At 44.9% G+C, this 22,261-nt stretch overlaps 1 protein-coding gene and 1 long non-coding RNA gene across 2 annotated transcripts in view; one reads left to right on the top strand and one right to left on the bottom strand.

Annotated features, from left to right (window-relative positions):
• FKBP4 (FKBP prolyl isomerase 4) overlaps window positions 1-18,003 on the bottom strand; it is an 80,905-nt gene extending 62,902 nt beyond the window's left edge. Inside the window, exon 1 of the mRNA XM_050747107.1 lies at window positions 18,000-18,003. The gene's annotated coding sequence lies outside the window, so the exon portion shown is untranslated. The remainder of the gene's footprint in view (window positions 1-17,999) is intronic.
• The window catches only part of LOC126930269 (uncharacterized), a 33,107-nt gene continuing 18,476 nt past the window's right edge, over window positions 7,631-22,261 (top strand). The window contains exons 1-2 of the long non-coding RNA XR_007717548.1: window positions 7,631-7,764; window positions 8,158-8,331. This is a non-coding gene — a long non-coding RNA (uncharacterized LOC126930269). The remainder of the gene's footprint in view (window positions 7,765-8,157; window positions 8,332-22,261) is intronic.

Below are 22,261 nucleotides of genomic sequence, written 5' to 3'. Positions count from 1 at the left end.
GAGCTTGGTGCCCCCTCCCACCACCTCCAGCCACACCTTTCCTGTCTTCAAAAGCCTGCAAGGCTACAGGAAACTAGATGCTGTGAATTTCCCACACGTTTCACAAGGCGACCCCCATACACGCATCTGTGGGCCATGAAACCCGCGTTTCACAGCACGTGCACTGCGCTATTCTTTTAAGGGTTAGTCAACCGACTAAAGGGATGTCACAACCTTCTGAAAGGACCTAGATCTGCAGCTAAAATACTCCAAAAATTGCAAGGACAAAAATCTCAGGCCTGGCTTTGCCACCAGTGCCCTCTTCTGGCAACAGCAGTGTCTTGAAACACTTGTGTGATTTTCAATAGATGTATGTGTGCACTGTCTCACCAGAAAATATTTTTATGGCTGTTGGTTACAGCCAATTTTTCTGGTCAGGAGGCCAAACAGGGCATCGTGTGTGTGTGTGCGTGTGTGTGTGCGTGTGTGTGCGCGTGTGTGTGCGCGTGTGTGTGCGCGTGTGTGTGCGTGCGCGTGTGTGTGCACATCTGCGCACACATGGGAGCTCCCCACTTTCCTAACACAGAGGCTGTGCAGATGTTTTCTCTGCGATCGCCTCTCCTCCCGCAAATTTACGCCCAGAAGAGGGATCTCAGGGACCTGCCCCTGCCGCCTCACATCTGTTCCCACACCAGGGCGTGGTTGGGAGAGGGCAGCAGAGCTCACATATCTGTGGAGAGCAGGCTGGGCTCACTGCACTATGTTGTGGGTTCATCTTCGCTTCATAGGTTTTGTCCCGGGACACCCCCCTCCACACTCCACGTGCACACATGCACACACGTGCACGTGCACATCTGCACACACGCATACACGCGTGCCCATCTGCACACACAAACGTGTCTATCTGCACACAGGCACACGTGTGCACACACACACACGTGCACATGTGCACACACACGCACACCTGCACACATGCACACACGTGCACATCTGCATACACACATGCACATCTGCACACACGCACACACAGTACACATCTGCAAACACACATGCATTCCTGCACGCACACGCACACGTGCACATCTGCACACATACATCCACACACATGCACACACGTACACATCTGCACACATGCACACAGGTACACATCTGCACACACACATACACAGGTACACATCACACACGCACACATGTACACCCCTGCACACACACATACACAGGTACACAACTGCACACACACATACACACCTGCACACACGCATACACACATGGACATCTGCACAATCACATGAACACACATGCAATTGCTGTGGCCTTGTACTGCTGTGATGGCTGATGAAGCCATGGATCCATGGCAGTGTTAAGATTGGGGTGAGGGCACCATGTGGCAGAACGTCTGATGTGGATCCAAGGAGATCTGAGTCCTGACTTCAATTCACTTATCCCCTGGTCCAAGTCACTTAGCTCACCCCTTGCCTTAGTTTTCCTTTATATGAAATTGAAGTGACATTTGTCCTGCCTGACTCAGAGGCCTATTGTGAGTCACAAATGAGGCAACAGACGAGACAGTGCTTTGAGACTGGGAAGAGCCAGCTTTGACAGTGGGTCCTGGGCTGTGCCATAAAGGGCAGGGTGGGCCTGTGAGGAGGCTGCCCTCCCACCCCCAGCTGCAATAGCTGGGTCTTCGGGCATTTGTTTGGCACAGCTGAGATGTCCCTGGCATCCTATTTTGATGGTGCCCTTGATTCTGACACCAGTTCCCTAGAGTAAAGGCACAGGCAGGGAGCCTACCTAGAGGGGTTTGCAACCCTCCCACACCAGGACGTGCCTTTCCCTGCTGGGACAGGGTCTTCTGCTCACACGGTTGTGTCTTGTTTAGCTCTGGGCCACAAGGTCTTCCTTTTCCCATCTGTACTCAGCTCAGTGCCTCCCTCTGTCTTGCTTCTGACCCACGTTATCCTCAGACCCCTGAGGGCATCAGGGAAAGATCCTGGTCCATCGTCTCAGAGCTGAGAGCTGGATCAGTGCCCCTGGCTTTGTGCCTCTCAGGCAGGATAGGGGCAGTTCTCTCTCGGGGAGGCCTACAGATCACCACCCGCCCTGCAGTGGAAGGAAAGATGAGAGGCGGGAGCTCCAGGAGGATTGGGAGGGGAGGGAAGTGGAGTGGGCTTTGGCGAGGCACGGGGTGGGGGGAGGAGCTGGAGACGCAGAGCAGCAGCAGGCAGGCAACAGCACTTCTGGGGGCCACTGGGAAAGGACTTGCTGGTCCATCCTCGGCACAAGCAACGCCAGGGCCTCAGCTGCTTTAGCCTTGAGCTGAGACACAGAGGACAAGGCCCGGGAGCTGGAAAGCGGGCTATGCTTCTCTTCACCAAGCTGAAGCTTGGCACCCTGTATGTTGTTTGTACCCACGGCAGTGGGCAGAGGGAAGCGACGCTTCATGAGCACTGACGGTGTGCTGGGCACTGTGCTGGGTGCTCTGCATGTAGTTTGCTATGTGGAGAGATGTATCTGTGGGACAAGGAAATCCCCTGGGGTCTCCTCCCCCAGCTCCTCTAAACATCCCTCTCCCCTTATGTCACAGAGAACAAAGCTTCGTATGAAAATGCCCTTAGAGGGGGGAATTAATTCACCCTGAGATGCTAAAGACGGACATGGAGCCCCCCTTAAGCAGAGGCTTCATGAGGCCAGAGGGGAGAAGGGGGTGTGGGGACCGAGTCAGGAGCTCTCTGGAATGAGAGTCTCCTGACCTACTTTCAGGCAAGGCAAGTCAGAGAATTCCTTTCTGACCACGCTCAGGGGAGAAAGGAGGAGCGGGTCAGAGAATATCCTGGCTCCTGCCATTTGCTCCATTTCCTTCCATAGAAAATACTCAGGAGGCCAAGGGGCCATACGTTGGGGTAATGTGTTCTGGGCCCTGACGCTGTCCTCCTACCTCTCTGACCATTTCCTCTCTCTTCCTTTGCGGACTTCTCTCCCAGGTGTCCATCTCTGTCCATCATGGGGACCCCGCCAGGGAGGGTGGGAGGAGGAAGCCAGAGATCTGGGGTGATCTGAGGGCAGCCTGAGAGGATTGAATGAGAGGGAAGGGGCAGGATTGAGGGCCAGCTGCATTGATTACATTGATTCATATGAAATTTCTGATATTTGATCATTTTTACCTCTAAAAATCATAATTTCATCTGGTTCAAACTAAAACTTCAAAGCTTGCTTCAGTAAGGCTCATGTCCCACTGGACTTGTAGCCAGACAGTTGGAGCGCAGGGCACTTACAGGAAGGTGACTGGAGGCAAGGCTCCTCTGTGCACTTTGCAGCATGGCAGTTACAGAGGACAGGTGCAGGGGACTCATGTGTAATCCTACATAGCCACGAAGTCACGCTTTTCCAGCTGAAAAGTGTACAGCTGACTGAAAACCCCGTCACTATTGCAGGAGGACAGGGAAGTACAGCAAATCTCTGCATCTCCGAGACTGGGAAGCCTTCTCTGGGGCGACCTTGCAGAGCAGGCCCTGTGGTTCATCGTTGTGTGGATCTGCACAGCCGGCTGAAATGCAGAGCCACCGCTGGATCTTTAGAAACAGAGTTGTTAAATGGGTGGTTCTTCAAAGATATGCCCAGAAAGTTCTCTGCAAAAACAAAAGGCTTGCTGTAAGGAAGCCTCCACTGCAGGGCAGCGGATGCGCAGCTTACCACCTGTGGATCTGAGTCAAGTCAATCTCTCTGAGCCTGTTTCCTCATCTATAAATGGGGATGACAATACCTACCTCTTGAGACTGTGCATTAGCTTGCTTGGGCTGTCATACTGAATACCACAGACTGGGTGGCTTAAACAACAGAAATGCATTTTCTCCCAGTTCTGGAGGCTGGAAGTCTGAGATTCAGATGCTGTCAGGGTTGCTGTCTGGGGAGGGCTCTCTTCCTGGCTTGTGGATGGCTGCCTTCTTGCTGTGTCCTCACGGTGTCTCTTCTCTGTGTACATGCAGAGGAAGGCGTCTGTAATGTCCGTTCCTCTTCCTATAAGGACACCAGTCCTATCAGATTAAGGTCTCATGCTTACAACTTCATTTAACCTTTATAACTCCCTATAGGCCCTATCTTCAAGTAGTCATATTAAAGGTCAGGGTTTCCATATGTTAATTTTAGTGGGACACAAATCGATTCATTATAGACTGTTTTGAGTCTCACAGGACATAGATTACGCTCTGAAAATGGTAGCTCTTTGGATGTGCATCATCCAGGAGGCCTAACAGGTTGCAGGGAATGAGGCTGATGAGGAAAAATCTGACCAAAGAGCAAGATACCCCCAGGTCCTTGGAGAAGAACTGAACATGAGCACCAGACCCCACTCGACAGTGTCAGTATTTCACTGCACCTCGATTTATGCTTGACTCCACTGTTTAATAACTACCTGTGGCTTTCTTTCCTTAGTGCCACCTTCTCTCCCACTTGCTGGATTCAGTCACCTCCCCAACTGTGCCTTGTCTCCTTCCCTGCTAGTCAATGAGTTCAGGCCTCCATCCTTGATGGCTTGGCTGTGAACAGTAGCCTCCTGTCTGAACTTTTGCCTTCATCCAGTCAAATGCACTCACACCACAGACAGGCTGATCATATACAATGTAGACTGGATCCTGTCACTTCCTTACTTGAAACGTTTCAGTGACTTCTATGATTTTAAGATAAACCCAAGCTTGCTAATAGGCTCACAGGGCCGACACCACCCACTCTAACCCCCATGTGTCCCTTGGCCTGGGTGCATGCCACCCACACATTTCACCCTCAGACTCAGATGCTTCTGGGTTTCTGCCTCCTTCTTTGACCACACCTGTTTGCTCCCACACCATTGCCCCAGACTCACTTTTCAGAGCCCAGATTCCAAGTCACACCACCCTCTGAGGCCTTTTTTTTTGGAGTTGGGACAGGCTTCATGTGTCCATGGGGCACCTGTTCCTCCTGTCCTGACAGTTACCTCACCACACGGATTCTCTGTCCCCTTTAGGCTCTGAGCTCCAGGAGACGGTTGGCTGTGCCTACAGTCTTGTTTATCGTGGTTGCTGGCACAGCATCTGGTCCAGAACAGATGCTCAAGTACTGGCTGAATAAATTTTCCTTTACGAATCATTTTTAATATTTCTGCTCCTATGTTCACAGGAGGCTTACTTGCGATAGCCCAAAGGTAGAGACCACTCAAGCATTCACTGATGAATGAATATATAAACAATGTGGTCTACTCATACAATGGAATATTGCCTACCCTTGAAAGGGGATGAAATTCTGACACGTGCTACAACATGGATGAACCTTGAGGACATCATGTGAAGTGAAATAAGCCAGATGCAAAAGAACAAATATTGTGTGAATTATCTCCTCCTCCTTCTCCTTCTCCTCCTCCTCCTTCTTCTTCTTCTTTTCTGAGACAGAGTCTTGCTCTGTTGCCCAGGCTGGAGTGCACTGGCTTGATCTCAGCTCACTGCAACCTCCGCCTTCCAGGTTCAAGCAATTCTCCTGCCTCATCCTCCCGAGTAGCTGGAATTACAGGCATGCACCACCATGCCCAGCTAAATTTTGTATTTTTAGTAGATGGGGTTTCACCATGTCGGCGAGACTGGTCTCGAACTCCTGACCTCAGGGGATCTGCCCGCCTCAGTTTCCCAAAGTGCTGGGATTACAGGTATGGGCCACCATGCCCGGCTGAATCCACTTCTAAGAGGTACCTAGAGTCATCCAATTCACAGGGATAGAGAGTGGAACAATGTTTGCCAGGGCCTGGGGAAGGAGGGAATGGAGAGGGTTCGTGTTAAATGGGAAAACGAGAATGTTCTGTGGATGGGTGGTGGTGACAGTCGCCCAACAATGTGAATGTGCTTAATGCCACTGAGTTGTGTGCCGAAAATGGGTAAGATGGTAAATTTTGTGTGATGTATATTTTACCACAATAAAAATAACTATACTGAAACAGTGTTTATGCAATTCCAAGTGAAAAAATAAAACCCCCAGGTAATGCTGTAGACAGACAGAAGTGGATTCGGATCCCCTGTGGGGGGCTGTGGTCAAGATTCCAGAGCCCACGGTGGGCGGGTCCCATAAAGGTCTCCACCATGGCTGGGCTTCATGCCACTGGATGACCTCAGGTTACTCTTCCACCTGCTCCAGACCCAGCTGCTCATTTCTGTGTTCATGTCAACTGAGATATTTAAAAAGAACATCCAGGGGGCTTCATGAAACTCTTCTTAGAGTCCGCTCACCAGGTTGCCTGCTAAGCAGGAGTGCCTAGAAATAGGCTTTGCTGCAGCTCCGGGAAGGAAACGTCCTTAAAGGCCCAGCAGCAGATTGTGTCCAAAGATGACCACACCTGCAGCTCCCATCTGGCAGGATTTTTGTAAGATCTTGTCTCTCCTCCTATCAAGGGGCGGCGGCGTCCCTTTCCCTTCCCCGAGTCTGAGACCGCAGAATTGAGGTCGTGTGGCTTCTGCAGCAGTGCCGTGACAGAGATCCTGTCTCTGGGGACACCAGTTGCCATACAACGAAGAAACTCAAGATAAGACATTGAGTTAGGAAGTGTCCACGCTCACCACTCCTATTCAACACAGTACTGAAAGTCCCAGCCAGAGCAGTCAGGGAAGGGGAAGCGTGTATGGGCCAGGCGGGCATCGTGGGAGTGACCCTCAGCTCAGCCCAGCTGCTGGCCACTGTGGCTTCACGCAAGAACTCCCAGGCTGACGCTATGTGGGACAGAGAAGGCCGGTCAGGTGCAGCCCCACCTGCTGGCCCATGAATCACTGGGAATAATCCATCAGTGCAGAAACGCCTTGGTAGGATTTGCTGCAACTTCAGGAAGGAAACGTCCTTGAAGTCCCCAGCAGCAGACTTTCCAAAGATGAGACCATACCCGCAGCTCCCGCCTGGCAGGGTGTTTGCAAGGAGACCTTATCTCTCCTCCCATCAAGGGGTGTGGGAACAGAGAACCAAAACCATGTTTTCTACCAAATGGAACACAGAGAGCGTAGAATTGTAGTGTAGAGCACTCTGGCACGCCCCCTCCAGCTTGTATCCCTGTGATGCTATTAAACAAGAAACAGAAAACAAAATCAAAAAGGAAATCAGCCTGCACCTGTTTCCCAGGCTGCACCTGTTTCGTCTCCGTGCATGTGTCTGGTGTGTGTCGGTAGGCGGTAGGCACGCACAGTTGCCCATGCTGTTTGTCAAGCACGTAACATCTGTGGCTTTCCGCTTTTGACTTTGTATCATTCACCCACACACTTGACAAACGTTTATTGAGAGCTTCTCTACGCCTATCACTGGGGATTTAGGATTAAATGACTACCTACTGTTTTTTCACACATCGGGCTGTAATTTATATCATCATGGCTTTGAAATTGCTTTTTGAGTTAAATACAAACGGAACCAGGTGTGTCTCTCCTTGTCTTTCTAGAACTTCTAGCTCCAAAGACTTTATGGTAGCTGATACTACGATCTGTGGTATCAAACTATAAACCATTAAAACTATGGGGAAAGGAAAAGAAATATACCATGAACCCAGCGTAATAGAATTAGTCTAACTATACATGTAGCTCTGCTATTTCAGGCAAGATAAAAACAAAGCACAACAGTGAATTAGTCATTCCTATTGCTTTAATTACAGCAGCACAGCTTCTGCCTGAAGAAGGTGGAGGTTGGACCTCACCAGGTGGGAGCAGTTGAGGGTGAATCCGAGGCGAGGAGGTGAAGGCAGCGTGGAGGCCGGCGTCCACTCTGCCAAGGGGCTCGGCTGTGAAGAGGACAGAGAGGGTGTGTTGTGGTGACGATGGGTGGTCAGGTGGGGGACACTCTTTGGCTGCAGATGGGAAGACTCTGTAGAGAGGTAGAAATTGAGAATTTAGAGGGAGGGGGCTGAAGAATGGTGCAGGGTCTACTGAGGAGGCCTGGGGCTGAGGCCTGGAATGCCCCCGGGACTGGCCTTCAAAGAGATGAGTCGCAGTATTTCCGCCTTGTGACAAGGGGAAGAAAAAGGAGGTTTGTGGGTTTGGAAGGGTAGAAAACCAGCGCTTCCTGGCTGGCAGTTTCTGTTTTTACAGTTTAAAGTATGAGAGGAGATGGGAGTGTGGGAGAGGGGGTTGGAGGTTTGAAAGAAATGGAAACAGTGCTGATATCCTTGTGGGACCTGCTGATTGTCTTTTCCAGGTCAGACTGCTGCACATCTGACTCTACGGGCAGACGGAAGGAAAAAGATGGGTCCCAACAAGAGCCTCCCCAGGGCCTTTGCCCAGGCTTCAGAGCAGGCCCCTGATCCCATAAACACCTGCCTACTACACTCGTGGAGATTTGGCCTTCAGGCTCCCCTGCACCTGCTTTTCTGTGAGTGGTGATTAGTGGAGACTTAGAGACAGGCGGGAAACTCAGCTCATGGGGCTACTTGGGAGATTCTGCAGGGTGGAGCAGTTGTTGGGAGGGGAGAGGTTGTTGTCTGAGTAGGAGACCTAAGGAGGAGAGGGAACAAGAGCCAGCCCATTCTGGAGGCTGCCCTCCTGATTCCGCCTGTGATCTGATTGAAGGTGATCTGATCCTTGGGAGTAAATTTAAAAGATGCCGAGTCTTAGGGACCTTTTAAAGAGACTCTTTAGCACCAGCTGAGATCATTTTTCAATGAAAACCAAAAGCGCTATTGAGGAAAACACAACCAGCAAATAACATGTTGGCAAGGATGGGGAGAAATTTGAACCCTTGTGCATTGCTGGGATGAATGTAAAACGGTGCGGCTGCTGTAGAAATGGTGCAGTGTGGCCAGGCGCAGTGGCTCACGCCTGTAATCCCAGCACTTTGGGAGGTTGAGGCGGGCGGATCACCTGAGGTCAGGAGTTCAAGACCAGCCTGGCCAACATGGTGAAACCCCATCTCTACTGAAAATACAAAAAGTAGCTGGGGGTGGTGGCGCGTGACTGCAATCCCAGCTACTTGGGAGGCTGAGGCAGGAGAATTGCTTGAACCTGGGAGGCGGAGGTTGCAGCAAGCGAGTTCTCACTACTGCACTCCAGCCTGGCAACAGAGTGAGACTCTGCCTTAAAAAGAAAAAATGGTGTAGTGATTCCTCAAAAGATGAAACATAGATTTACCATGTTATCCAGCAATTCCCTCTCTGGTTATTTACCCAAAATAAGCAAAAAGCAAGGACTTCAACAGATATTTGTACACTTAGGTCCATAGAAGATTTTATTTACAATAGCCAAAAGGCAGAAACAACCCAAACGTGCAGTGATTGATGAACGGACAAATAGAACGTGATATATACTTAGTGTGGAATATTATTCAGCTTTTAAGGGGAAGAAACTTCTGATGCATGCTACAACCTGAATGAAGCTTGAGGACACGCTAAGAGAAATAAATTAGTCATAATAAGATAAATATTCTATGATTTCACTTATATGATGTACCTAGAGCAGTCAAATTCAAGTGAAATTCTTCTGAATTTGACTATAGAAGGTAGAACAGTGGTTAACAGGGCCTGAGAATAGAGACACAACATACCAAAATCTCTGGGATGCAACTAACGCAGTGATAAGAGGAAAGTTTATAGCAGGAAACACCTGTATCAAGAAGGTTAGAAAAATGTCAGATTAACAACTTAATATTGCACCTAGAGAAACAAGAACAGACTGAACCCAAAGCTAGCAGAAGAAAAGAAATAACCAAAATCAGAGCATATCTGGATGAAATTGAGACCCCAAAATCCGTACAAAGACTCACTACAAACAAAAGCTTGTTCTTTGAAGAAATCAACAAGATTGATAGACCATTAGGTGGATTAACAAAGGTAAAGAGAGAAACCCCAAATAAGCACAATCAGAAATGACAAAGGTGATGTTACAACTAATCCCACAGAAATACAAAAAATCCTCAGACTATTATGAACGCCTCTATTTTCTTTCTTTCTTTCTTTCTTTTTTTTTTTTTTTTTGCAGTTGTGTGTTTATTGCTGTGCTATTCACACTAGCAAAGACGTGGAATCAACCCAGGTACCCAGCAATGGTAGACTGGATAAAGAAAATGTGGTACATATACACCCCGGAATACTATACAGCCACAAAAAAGAATAGAATCATGTCCTTTGCAGCAACATGAATGGAGCTGGAGGCGATAACCCTAAGCAAATTCATGCAGGAACAGAAAGCAGTTACATACACCATGTTTTCACTTATAAGTGGGAGGTAAACACTGAACACACATAGACATAAATATGGGAACAGTAGAGACTGTGGACTCTGAGAGGGTAGCAGGGGGGTGGGTTCAAAAACTACCTGTCGATGGCTATACTCACTATCAGGGTGATGGGATTGCAATATTCCCATGTGACAAATCTGCACATGTACCCTCTTTATCTAAAATAAAAGTTTAAATTTAAAAAACAAGTATAGTGGAAAAAATAACATAAATACACTTCCAAATATTTAAACAGGAAAAAAAATTTGTATCACATGACATATATGCAATAAATAACAACAAATGGAAAAATAAAATCATATTTAAAATACTAAGGTTGGCCACATTTAAAATAAATTAAATTTATCTCTTATTTAGACTCCTGTCACTCCAACAAGTGAAGTCAGCCAAATGGACCATGATGATTTCTCTCAGGGTAGTCCTGTGCGGCACTGATGCTTCTGTGTTTCCTGCTGCTCGTGAACTATTGAGACTCTGCCACCATTCACTGATTCACACAATTTCTTTCCTTTTGCAGATCCTTGCATTCTTTAATTTCAATCACAAATGTCATCTCCTTTTCTTTTTGCTATTATTCATCTTGAGAAATTGCCATAGTATTTGTATCATATTAAGAACCTATTAAATCTCTTTGGTCTCTTGTAGCTCAGATTAGCAACTATGAAGCTACTTAGTAAAATCTTCTATAGTCCTTATTATTTAAAGCATATAATGGAGTTAACCAAAAAAAAGCTGCTTTTTAAAAAAATTATACTTTAAGTTCTAGGGTACATGTGCACAATGTGCAGGTTTGTTACATATGTATGCATGTACCACGTTGGTGTGCTGCACCCATTAACTCGTCATTTACATTAGGTATATCTCCTAATGCTATCCCTCTCCCTTCCCTCCTCCCCACAATAGGACCTGGTGTGTGATGTTCCCCTTCCTGTGTCCAAGTGATCTCATTGTTCAGTTCCCACCTATGAGTGAGAACATGCGGTATTTGGTTTTCTGTTCTTGCAATAGTTTGCTGAGAATGATGGTCTCCAGCTGCATCCATGTCCCTACAAAGGACACGAACTCATCCTTTTTTATGGCTGCATAGTATTCCATGGTGTATATGTGCCACATTTTCTCAATCCAGTCCATCACTGATGGACATTTGGGTTGAGTCCAAGTCCTTGCTATTGTGAATAGTGCCACAATAAACATATGTGTGCATGTGTCTTTATAGCAGCATGACTTATAATCCTTTGGGTATATCCCCCAGTAATGGGATGGCTGGGTCAAATGGTATTTCTAGTTCTAGACCCTTGAGGAATCGCCACACTGTTTTCCACAATGGTTGAACTAGTTTACAGTCCCACCAACAGTATAAAAGTGTTCCTATTTCTCCACATCCTCTCCAGCACCTGTTGTTTCCTGATTTTTTAATGATTGCCATTCTAACTGGTGTGAAATGGTATCTCATTGTGGTTTTGATTTGCATTTCTCTGATGGCCAGTGATGATGAGCATTTTTTCATGTGTCTGTTGGCTGTATGAATGTCTTCTTTTGAGAAGTGTCTGTTCATATCCTTTGCCCACTTTTTGATGGGGTTGTTTGTTTTTTTCTTGTAAATTTGATTGAGTTCTTTATAGGTTCTGGATATTAGCCTTTTGTCAGATGAGTAGGTTGCAAAAATCTTTTCCCATTCTATAGGTTGCCTGTTCACTCTGATGATAGTTTCTTTTGCTGTACAGAAGTTCTTTAATTTAATTAGATCCCATTTGTCAATTTTGGCTTTTGTTGCTCTTGCTTTTGGTGTTTTAGACATGAAGTCCTTGCCCATGCCTGTGCTCTGAATGGTATTACCTAGGTTTTCCTCTAGGGTTTTTATGGTTTTGGGTCTAACATTTAAGTCTCTAATCCATCTTGAATTAATTTTCCTATAAGGAGTAAGGAAAGGATCCAGTTTCAACTTTCTACTTATGGCTAGCCAATTTTCCCAGCACCATTTATTAAATAGGGAATTCTTTCCCCATTTCTTGTTTTTGTCAGGTTTGTCAAAGATCAGATGGCTGTAGATGTGTGGTATTATTATTTCTGAGGACTCTGTTCTGTTCCATTGGTCTATATCTCTGTTTTGATACCAGTACCATGCTGTTTTGGTTACTGTAGCCTTGTAGTGTAGTTTGAAGTCAGGTAGCGTGATGCCTCCAGCTTTGTTCTTTTTGCTTAGGATTGTCTTGGCAATGTGGGGTCTTTTTTGGTTCCATATGAACTTTAAAGCAGTTTTTTCCAATTCTGTGAAGAAACTCATTGGTAGCTTGATGGGGATGGCATTGAATGTATAAATTACCATGGGCAGTATGGCCATTTTCATGATATTGATTCTTCCTATCCATGAGCATGGAATTTTCTTCCATTTGTTTGTGTCTTCTTTTATTTCACTGAGGAGTGGTTTGTAGTTATCCTTGAAGAGGTCCTTTACATCCCTTGTAAGTTGGATTCCTAGGTATTTTATTCTCTTTGAAGCTATTGTGAATGGGAGTTCATTCATGATTTGGCTCTCTGTTTGTCTGTTACTGGTGTATAAGAATGCTTGTGATTTTTGCACATTGATTTTGTATCCTGAGACTTTGCTGAAGTTGCTTATCAGCTTAAGGAGATTTTGGGCTGAGACAATGGGGTTTTCTAAATATACAATCATGTCATCTGCAAACAGGGACAATTTGACTTCTTCTTTTCCTAACTGAATACCCTTTATTTCTTTCTCTTACCTGATTGCTCTAGCCAGAACTTCCAACACTATGTTGAATAGGAGTGGTGAGAGAGGGCATCCCTGTCTTGTGCCAGTTTTCGAAGGGAATGCTTCCAGTTTTTGCCCATTCAGTATGATATTGGCTGTGGGTTTGTCATAAATAGCTCTTATTATTTTGAGATATGTTCCATCAATACCGAATTTATTGAGAGTTTTTAGCATGAAGGGCTGTTGAATTTTGTCGAAGGCCTTTTCTGCATCTATTGAGATAATCATGTGGTTTTTGTCTTTGGTTCTGTTTATATGCTGGATTACATTTATTGATTTGCATATGTTGAACCAGCCTTGCATCCCAGGGATCATGGCTGATCCCTGATCATGGTGGATAAGGTTTTTGATGTGCTGCTGCATTCGGTTTGCCAGTATTTTATTGAGGATTTTTGCGTCGATGTTCATCAGGGATATTGGTCTAAAATTCTCTTTTTTTGTTGTATCTCTGTCAGGCTTTGGTATCACGATGACGTTGGCCTCGTGAAATGAGTTAGGGAGGATTCCCTCTTGGTCTATTGATTGGAATAGTTTCAGAAGGAATGGTACCAACTCTTCTTTGTACCTCTGGTAGAATTCGGCTGTGAATCTGGCTGGTCCTGGACTTTTTTTGGTTGGTAGGCTATTAATTATTGCCTCAATTTCAGAGCCTGCTATTGGTCTGTTCAGGGATTCAACTTCTTCCTGGTTTAGTCTTGGGAGAGTGTAAGCGTCCAGGAAATTATCCATTTCTTCTAGGTTTTCTAGTTTATTTGCATAGAGGGAACACCTCTATTTACTATACGCAAAGTAGAAAATTTAGAGGAAGTGGAAAAATTCCTGGAAATACATAACCTCCCAAAATTTCATTAGGAAGAAATCAAAACGCTTCACAGACCAATGCCAAGTTCTGAAATTGAGTCAGAAAAAACTTACCAAACAAAAAAGCCTCTGACCTAATGGATTCATAGCTGAATTTTAGCAGACATACAAGAAAAGTAGGTACCAATCCTGTTGAAACTATTCCAAAAAATTGAGAAGAGACCCCTTCCTAACTCATTCTGTGAAGCCAGCATGATCCTGATACCCAAATCTGGCAAAGATCACAACAAAGAAAGAAAACTACAGGCCAATATTTTTGATGAACATAGGCACAAAAATCCTCAACAAAATACTAGCAAATCAAATCCAGCAGCACATCAAAAGGTTAATTCACCATGATCAGTGGCCTTTGTTCCTGGGAGGTAAGGCTGTTTCAACATATGCAAATCAATAAATGTAATTCACTACATAGACAATTAAAAACAAAAACCATATGATCATCTCAATAGACACAGGAAATGCCGTGGGTAAAATTCAACGTACTTTGATGATAAAAACCCTCACCAAACTAGGCATTGAAGGAACGTATCTCAAAATAATAAGAGCCATCTATGACGAACGCACAACCAACATTATACTAAATGAAAAAAAGCTGGAAGCATTCCCCTTAGAAACTGATGTAAGACAAGGATGTCCACTCTCACCACTCCTATTCAACATAGTACTGAAAGTCCCAGACAGAGCAATCAGGCAAGAGAAAGAGATAAATGGCATCCTAATAGGAAGAGAAGATGTGAAATTATCTCTCTTCACTGATGATATGATTCTATACCTAGAAAACCCTAAAGACACCGCCAAAAGGCTCCCAGAGCTGATAAACAACTTCAGTAAAATTTCAGGGTACAAAATCAATGTACAAAAATCAGTAGCATTTCTTTCTTTTTTTAGATGGACTGTTGTTCTCTCACCAGGCTGGAGTGCGGTGGCATCATCTCGGCTCACTGCAACCTCTGCCTCCCAGGTTCAAGTGATTCTCCTGCCTCAGCCTCCCGAGTAGCTGGGATTACCGATGTGCGCCCAAGCTGATTTTTCTATTTTTAGTAGAGACAGGGTTTCACCATGTTGGCCAGGATGGTCTTGATCTCTTGACCTTGTGATCCGCCCACCTCAGCCTCCCAAAGTGCTGGGGTTACAGGCATGAGCCACCGCGCCTGGCCTAATCGGTAGCATTTCTTTTAATCTTTTTTTTTTTTTTTTTTTTTTTTTGAGATGGAGTCTTGCTCTGTCACCCAGGCTGGAGTGCAGTGGCGCGATCTCAACTCACTGCAAGCTCCGCCTCCTGGGTTCACACCATTCTCCTGCCTCAGCCTCCTAAGTAGCTGGGACTACAGGCGCCTGCCACCATGCCCAGCTAATTTTTTGTATTTTTAGTAGAGACAGGGTTTCACCGTATTGGCCAGGATAGTCTCGATCTCCTGACCTCGTGATCTGCCCGCTTCGGCCTCCCAAAGTGCTGGGATTACAGGAGTGAGCCACCGTGCCGGGCTCCTAATCAGTAGCATTTCTATACACCAATAACATTCAAGCTGAGGGCCAAATCAAGAATGCAGTCCCATTTGTAATACACACACACACACACACACACACAAACACAAACCCACCTTGGAATACATCTAACCAAGGAGGTGAAAGCTCTTTACAAAGAGAACTACAAAACACTGCTAGAAGAAATCACAGGTAACACAAACAAATGGAAAAATATCCCATGCTCATGAATTGGAAAAATCAATATTGTTAAAATGACCATACTGCCCAAAGCTGTCAAACCACCACCATTTTTCACAGAATTATGAAAAGCTATGCTACAATTCTTATGGAACCAAAAAGGAGCCCAAATAGCCAAAGCAATTTTAAGCAAAAAGAACAAAGCTAGAGGCATCATACTACCAGTCTGTCACCAAAACAGTATGGTACTCATAGAAAAATAGATACCCAGACCACTGGAACAGGATAGAGAACCCCTATGCCCCAAAGCCACACACCTACAACCATCTGATCTTCAACAAAGTTGACAACAACAACCAAAGAGGAAAGGACTCTTCACTCAATAAGTTATGCTGGGATAACTGGTTAGCTATATGCAGAGGAGTGAAACTGGACTCCTACATCACATACAAAAATCACATAACATACAAAATTACATCATGAGGCGGGCGGATCACAGGTCAGGAGTTCAAGACCACGGTGAAACCCCGTCTCTACTAAAAATACAAAAAATTAGCTGGGCGCGGTGGTGGGCGCCTGTAGTCCCAGCTACTTGGGAGGCTGAGGCAGGAGAATGGCAGGAACCTGGGAGGCAGAGCTTGCAGTGAGCTGAGATCGCGCCACTGCACTCCAACCAGGGGGACAGAGTGAGACTCCGTCTCAAAAAAAAAAAAAAAATTACATCACATACAAAAATTAACTCAAGATGGATTAAAGACTTAAATGTAAGAGCTAAAACTATAAAAATCATAGAAGAAAAACTGGGATACACCATTCTGGACACCAGCCTTAGCAAATAATTTATGACTAAGCTCACAAAAGCAATTGTAACAAAGTCAAAAATGGACAAGTGGGGCCTAATTAAAGAGCTTCTGCTCAGCAAAATAAACTGTCAACACACAGACAACCTACAGAATGAAAGAAAACATTTGCAAACTATGCAACCAACAAAGGTCTAATATCCAGAATCTAAAAGGAACTTAACAAATCAATGAGCAAAAATATCGCCAATAAAAAGTGGGCAAAGGACGTGAACAGATGCTTCTTAAAAGAAGACATATATGCAGCCAACAAATATATGAAAAAAAGAATCAACATCACTAATCGTTAGAGAAATCCAAATTAAAACCACAAGGAGATACTATCCCACACCAGTCAGAATGGCTGTTATTAAAAAGACAGAAAATAATAGATGTTAGTGACATTATGGAGAAAAGGGAATCTTTATACACTGTTGGTGGGAATGTAAGTTAGTTCACCCACTGTGGAAAGCAGTTTAGAGATTTCCCAAAGAGCTTGGACTTACCATTGGACCAAGCAATTCCACTACTGAGTGTATACCCAAAGGAAAATAAATCATTCCTCAAAAAAGACACACGTACTCATATGTTTGTTGCAACACTAGTCACAATAGCAAAGACATGGAATCAACGTAGATGCCCACCAACAGTGAACTGGAGAAAGAAAATGTGGTATATACACACCATGAAATACCATGCAGCTGTTAAAAAAAGCAAAATCATATCCTCTGCGGCAACATGGATGCAGCTGGAGGCCATTATCCAGAGTGAATTAATGCAGGAACAGAAAACCAAATATCACATGTCCTCACTTATAAATGGGAGTTAAACATTGAGTACACATGACCATAAAGATGGGAGCAATAAACACTGGGGGCTACTAGAGGGAGGGGGTGGGAGAGGAAGTAAGTGTGGAAAAGCTGCCTATCATGCACTCAGTGCCTGAGTGAAGGGATCATTCATACACCAAACTTTGGTGACCCATAATTTACTCGTGAAACAAACCTGCACATGGATACCCTTAATCTAAAAGTTGAAAGAAAGGGAAAAATTGTTAAATTCATATATTTGTTCCTTCTCTCATTCATGCATTCATTTATCAAGCCTAGTTAGTTCCTTATTAGATGTAATGCTCTGCTGGATGATATGTGCATTGCAAATGTGAATAAGGCTTGATTCCTCACCTTTAGGAAGAGGAGAGGTAAGATCTACAAATGTAATTATAATGCAGTTGGGCTGTGTGGTGTCCAGAGGTGGACAGCCTAATTTATTACAGGCTGAAACAGAGAGAGAGGAAGAACTGCATCATGGGAACACAAACACTTCTTGCTTAGGTTGGCTGTAGAGATATGAAACTGAGAGCCCGTGATGGATCTAAAACTTGAGCAGGCTTCTTGGATGTGCTTAGAATTCTTGGCAACTTCTCTTCCTTTCTGACCCTGAACTCGCTTTGCCTTTCTTTTCCTCCTAAGGTGCTGTCAGAGTTCTCCTGGTCTTAGATTCCACTGGTCCCCTGAGAGTCAAAGGAGATGACTGCAGCGGCAGTGACTGCACTGATCTCTGTACTGTACTCTGTGGCCAGTGACAAATCTGGCTACTACATTGGGGCAGCAGCTGTGGTTTGGTTTAATTGCCATGTATGAAGTGGTGGGGTACCATATGCCTTGGACCCCCACCCATGAAGATTCCCAGTGCCCTGGCAAAATCACCTATCCTTGCTTGATGGAGTATTTTGAAAAAAATTTTGGCAATCCCGTAACAGGAATTTGATACTTCTTTCTCTTCATAGTCCTATTCTTCCTTATGGAATTCATGGCTTAGCTTTGGCATAAGCAAGGTGAACAGGAATGAGTGGAGCTGGGAGCAGGTGAAGTGGAGAAGGGCTACATGGTGGGAATCCAGGAACACACCACCTCCCCAAAGAAAGTCATCCTGAACTTCCACCAGAGAAGATGCTTTTGCTTTTCTACCCTCTGTACTTTCTCCTGCAGGTTGGCACCCAGCATGTGTTTCTGTCCCTTCTCCTGTTTCAGTGCCTGCCTGTGGTAGGCAAAACCAATAACCACTATAGCACCGATGGCTGCCCTGGCCCTTCTGTCTGCCTGAGGTGAGCAACCCTGGAGAAGCAGATATCCATCCACACCCTCATCACCTTGTCCTGCATGGCCATCCTCTTTATGACGCATTCAGGGGCCTTTTGAGTACTAAGTTTTGGATGATTGAAATTTGGGAGGGACAACACCTTTCTCACTTAAAGTCTTTTCTCCCTCACACAATGCTTGTGTTCCTCTAAGTATTGTGTCTGGGGCAGGGCTTCCTCCTGCTAACCTTCTTTGGTTTTTCTCCTTTAAAAAATAAACATTTGCTGGGCCGGGCGCGGTGGCTCAAGCCTGTAATCCCAGCACTTTGGGAGGCCGAGGCGGGTGGGTCACGAGGTCAGGAGATCGAGACCATCCTGGCTAACACGGTGAAACCCCATCTCTACTAAAAAATACAAAAAACTAGCCGAGCGAGGTGGCAGGCGCCTGTAGTCCCAGCTACTTGGGAGGCTGAGGCAGGAGAATGGTGTAAACCCGGGAGGCGGAGCTTGCAGTGAGCTGAGATCCGGCCACTGCACTCCAGCCCGGGCGACAGAGCGAGACTCCGTCCCCAAAAAAAAAAAATAAATAAAATAAAATAAACATTTGCTGTTCTATTAAGAGTTTTCTCTGTCTACAGCCAAGCTAAGGCTGTCTGACTACTGGTGGTGGTACGCAGTTGAGAACCCTGCAGAGCTCTTTCATTTAGGCTATCCAATTTGATTCTCACCCGAAGCCTGTGACTCTGAGCTTTCTTCCAGTATCTCCAAATTCAGAACAGTCTTTATAGTCCTGGAACAAAGAGCTTTAGATGGATTTGCTTGTATTCTAGCCTCTCTAGCATTGGTTTTAAATACAGAGAAGACCATTATCTCCCAGAGGAAAATTCTCAGCTGCACTTTCAGGGTAGGATCACCCTGCTTCTTCCTCTTGGAATTAATTCCCCAAACTCTTAGGAGTGCCCTCAGCCTTGATGCCTCACTTGAGTTGCCGGTGAGGACTACATATACCTAGATGAGTACCACTGGGGAACAGGACACATTTTATAAGAATATTTACTGTACATATTATGGCAATGCTGAAAGTCCCACCCCTTCAACCAAGGGACTCCAGTCTGAAAATTGGCTGAGGTCTGGCAGGGGGTTAGAATGAGCGTCAGTGGAAGCAGCCCACTGGGATTCACCGTACTGAGAATTGTGCCTTTGCTCCCAGACCTGACCCGTCTATCTTGAGATAAGCTGCAGCCTAGCTCAGGTCTACACACAGGTTATTAACCAGTCTTTGGGGCTCCCTGCAAAGTCCTGGTGTTTGCAAGCACAAGGGAGTTTGACTAGGCATGGCAAAAGCACTTTGCATTTAGAGATGGGCAAAGATGGGGATTAGAATGAGGAGGATGTTTCAGAGAAGGTATGGTCTGTCACCTCATCCTGTGTTAGGCATATCACCCTCAAAAGTAGTTTGAGTGACCATGCTGTGCCCAAGGCTTGAGCTCCATCCAGGGGCTAAAGTTGAGATGTAGAGCAGGGGCATCAGCCTGTGCTGTTCAAGTGAGCATGATGTTCCCAGATCACCTGAGTGAAGAGGAATTTTCCTCTAGTGTAGTCATATACACCTCAAGATGACCCAGTGATTTTTTGCGTCCTGGTGTCCCCATTGTAATCCTCTCCTTTGGCATGCAGACAGAGACTGTGACTTGCTTCTAACTAATAGGGTATGGTAAAAGATGTCACTCCTGTGATCATAGTATGTTATGTGGAAGTCCGTTTGAGTAGGCTAGAGCAAAAGGTTGCCTCTGGCTTTTAGGAAGTAAGTTACTTATTCAGGGATTCCACTTCTTCCTGGTTTAGTCTTGGGAGGGTGTATGTGTCCAGGAATTTATCCATTTCTTCTAGATTTTCTAGTTTATTTGCGTAGAGGTGTGTATCGTATTCTCTGATGGTAGTTTGTATTTCTGTAGGATCGGTGGTGATATCATTTTTTATTGCATCTATTTGATTCTTCTCTCTTTTCTTCTTTATTAGTCTTGCCAGCAGTCTATCAATTTTGTTGATCTTTTCAAAACACCAGCTCCTGGATTCATTGATTTTTTGGAAGGGTTTTTTTGTGTCTCTATCTGCTTCAGTTCTGCTCTGATCTTAGTTATTTCTTGCCTTCTGCTAGCTTTTGAATGTGTTTGCTCTTGCTTCTCTAGTTCTTTTAGTTGTAATGTTAGGGTGTCAGTTTTAGATCTTTCCTGCTTTCTCTTGTGGGCATTTAGTGCTATAAATTTCCCTCTACACACTGCTTTAAAGGTGTCCCAGAGATTCTGGTATGTTGTGTCTTTGTTCTCATTGGTTTCAAAGAACATCTTTATTTCTGCCTTCATTTCGCTATGTACCCAGTAGTCATTCAGGAGCAGGTTATTCAGTTTCCATGTAGCTGAGCGATTTTGAGTGAGTTTCTTAATACTGAATTCTAGTTTGATTGCACTGTGGTCTGAGAGACAGTTTGTTATAATTTCTGTGCTTTTACATTTGCTGTGGAGTGCTTAACTTCCAACTATGTGGTCAGTTTTGGAATAAGTGCGATGTGGTACTGAGAAGAATGTATATTCTGTTGATTTAGGGTGGAGAGTTCTGTAGATGTCTATTAGGTCCACTCGGTGCAGAGCTGAGTTCAATTCCTGGATATCCTTGTTAACTTTCTGTCTCATTGATCTGTCTAATGATGACAGTGGGGTGTTAAAGTCTCCCATTATTATTGTGTGGGAATCTAAGTCTCTTTGTAGGTCTCTAAGGACTTGCTTTATGAATCTGGGTGCTCCTGTATTGGGTGCATATATATTTAGGATAGTTAGCTTTTTTTGTTGAATTGATCCCTTTACCATTATGTAATGGCCTTCTTCATCTCTTTTGATCCTTGTTGGTTTAAAGTCTGTTTTATCAGAGACTAGGATTGCAACCCCTGGTTTTTTTTTTTTTTTTTCTTTTCATTTGCTTGGCAGATCTTCCTCCATCCCTTTATTTTGAGCCTGTGTGTGTCTCTGCATGTGAGATGGGTCTCCTGAATACAGCACACTGATGGGTCTTGACTCTTTATCCAATTTGCCAGTCTGCATCTTTTAATTGGAGCATTTAACCCATTTACATTTAAGGTTAATATTATTATTTGTGAATTTGATCCTGTCATTCTGATGTTAGCTGGTTATTTTGCTTGTTAGTTGATGCAGTTTCTTCCTAGCATCGATGGTCTTTACAATTTGGCATGTTTTTGCAGTGGCTGGTACCAGTTGTTCCTTTCCGTGTTTAGTACTTCCTTCAAGAGCTCTTGTAAGGCAGGCCTGGTGGTGACAAAATCTCTCAGCATTTGCTTGTCTGTAAAGGATCTTATTTCTCCTTCACTTATGAAGCTTAGTTTGGCTGGATATGAAATTCTGGGTTGAAAATTCTTTTCTTTAAGAATGTTGAATATTAGCCCCCACTCTCTTCTGGCTTGTAGGGTTTCTGCTGAGAGATCTGCTGTTAGTCTGATGGGCTTCCCTTTGTGGGTAACCCAATCTTTCTCTCTGGCTGCCCTTAATATTTTTTCCTTCATTTTAACTTTGGTGAAACTGACAATTATGTGTCTTGGAGTTGCTCTTCTCGAGGAGTATCTTTGTGGCATTCTCTGTGTTTCCTGAATTTGAATGTTGGCCTGTCTTGCTAGGTTGGGCAAGTTCTCCTGGATAATATCCTGAGGAGTATTTTCCAACTTGGTTCCATTGTCCCCGCCATTTTCACGTACACCAATCAGACTTGTCTTTTTCAGTCAGATTTGGTCTTTTCACATAGTCCCATGTTTCTTGGAGACTTTGTTCGTTTCTTTTTACTCTTTTT

The sequence above is a fragment of the Macaca thibetana genome, chromosome 11 (assembly GCF_024542745.1).
Source record: "Macaca thibetana thibetana isolate TM-01 chromosome 11, ASM2454274v1, whole genome shotgun sequence".
NCBI classification, from domain to species: domain Eukaryota; kingdom Metazoa; phylum Chordata; class Mammalia; order Primates; family Cercopithecidae; genus Macaca; species Macaca thibetana.
Note: the sequence above shows the minus strand (reverse complement) of the source record. Positions and strands in the feature narration are given on the sequence as shown.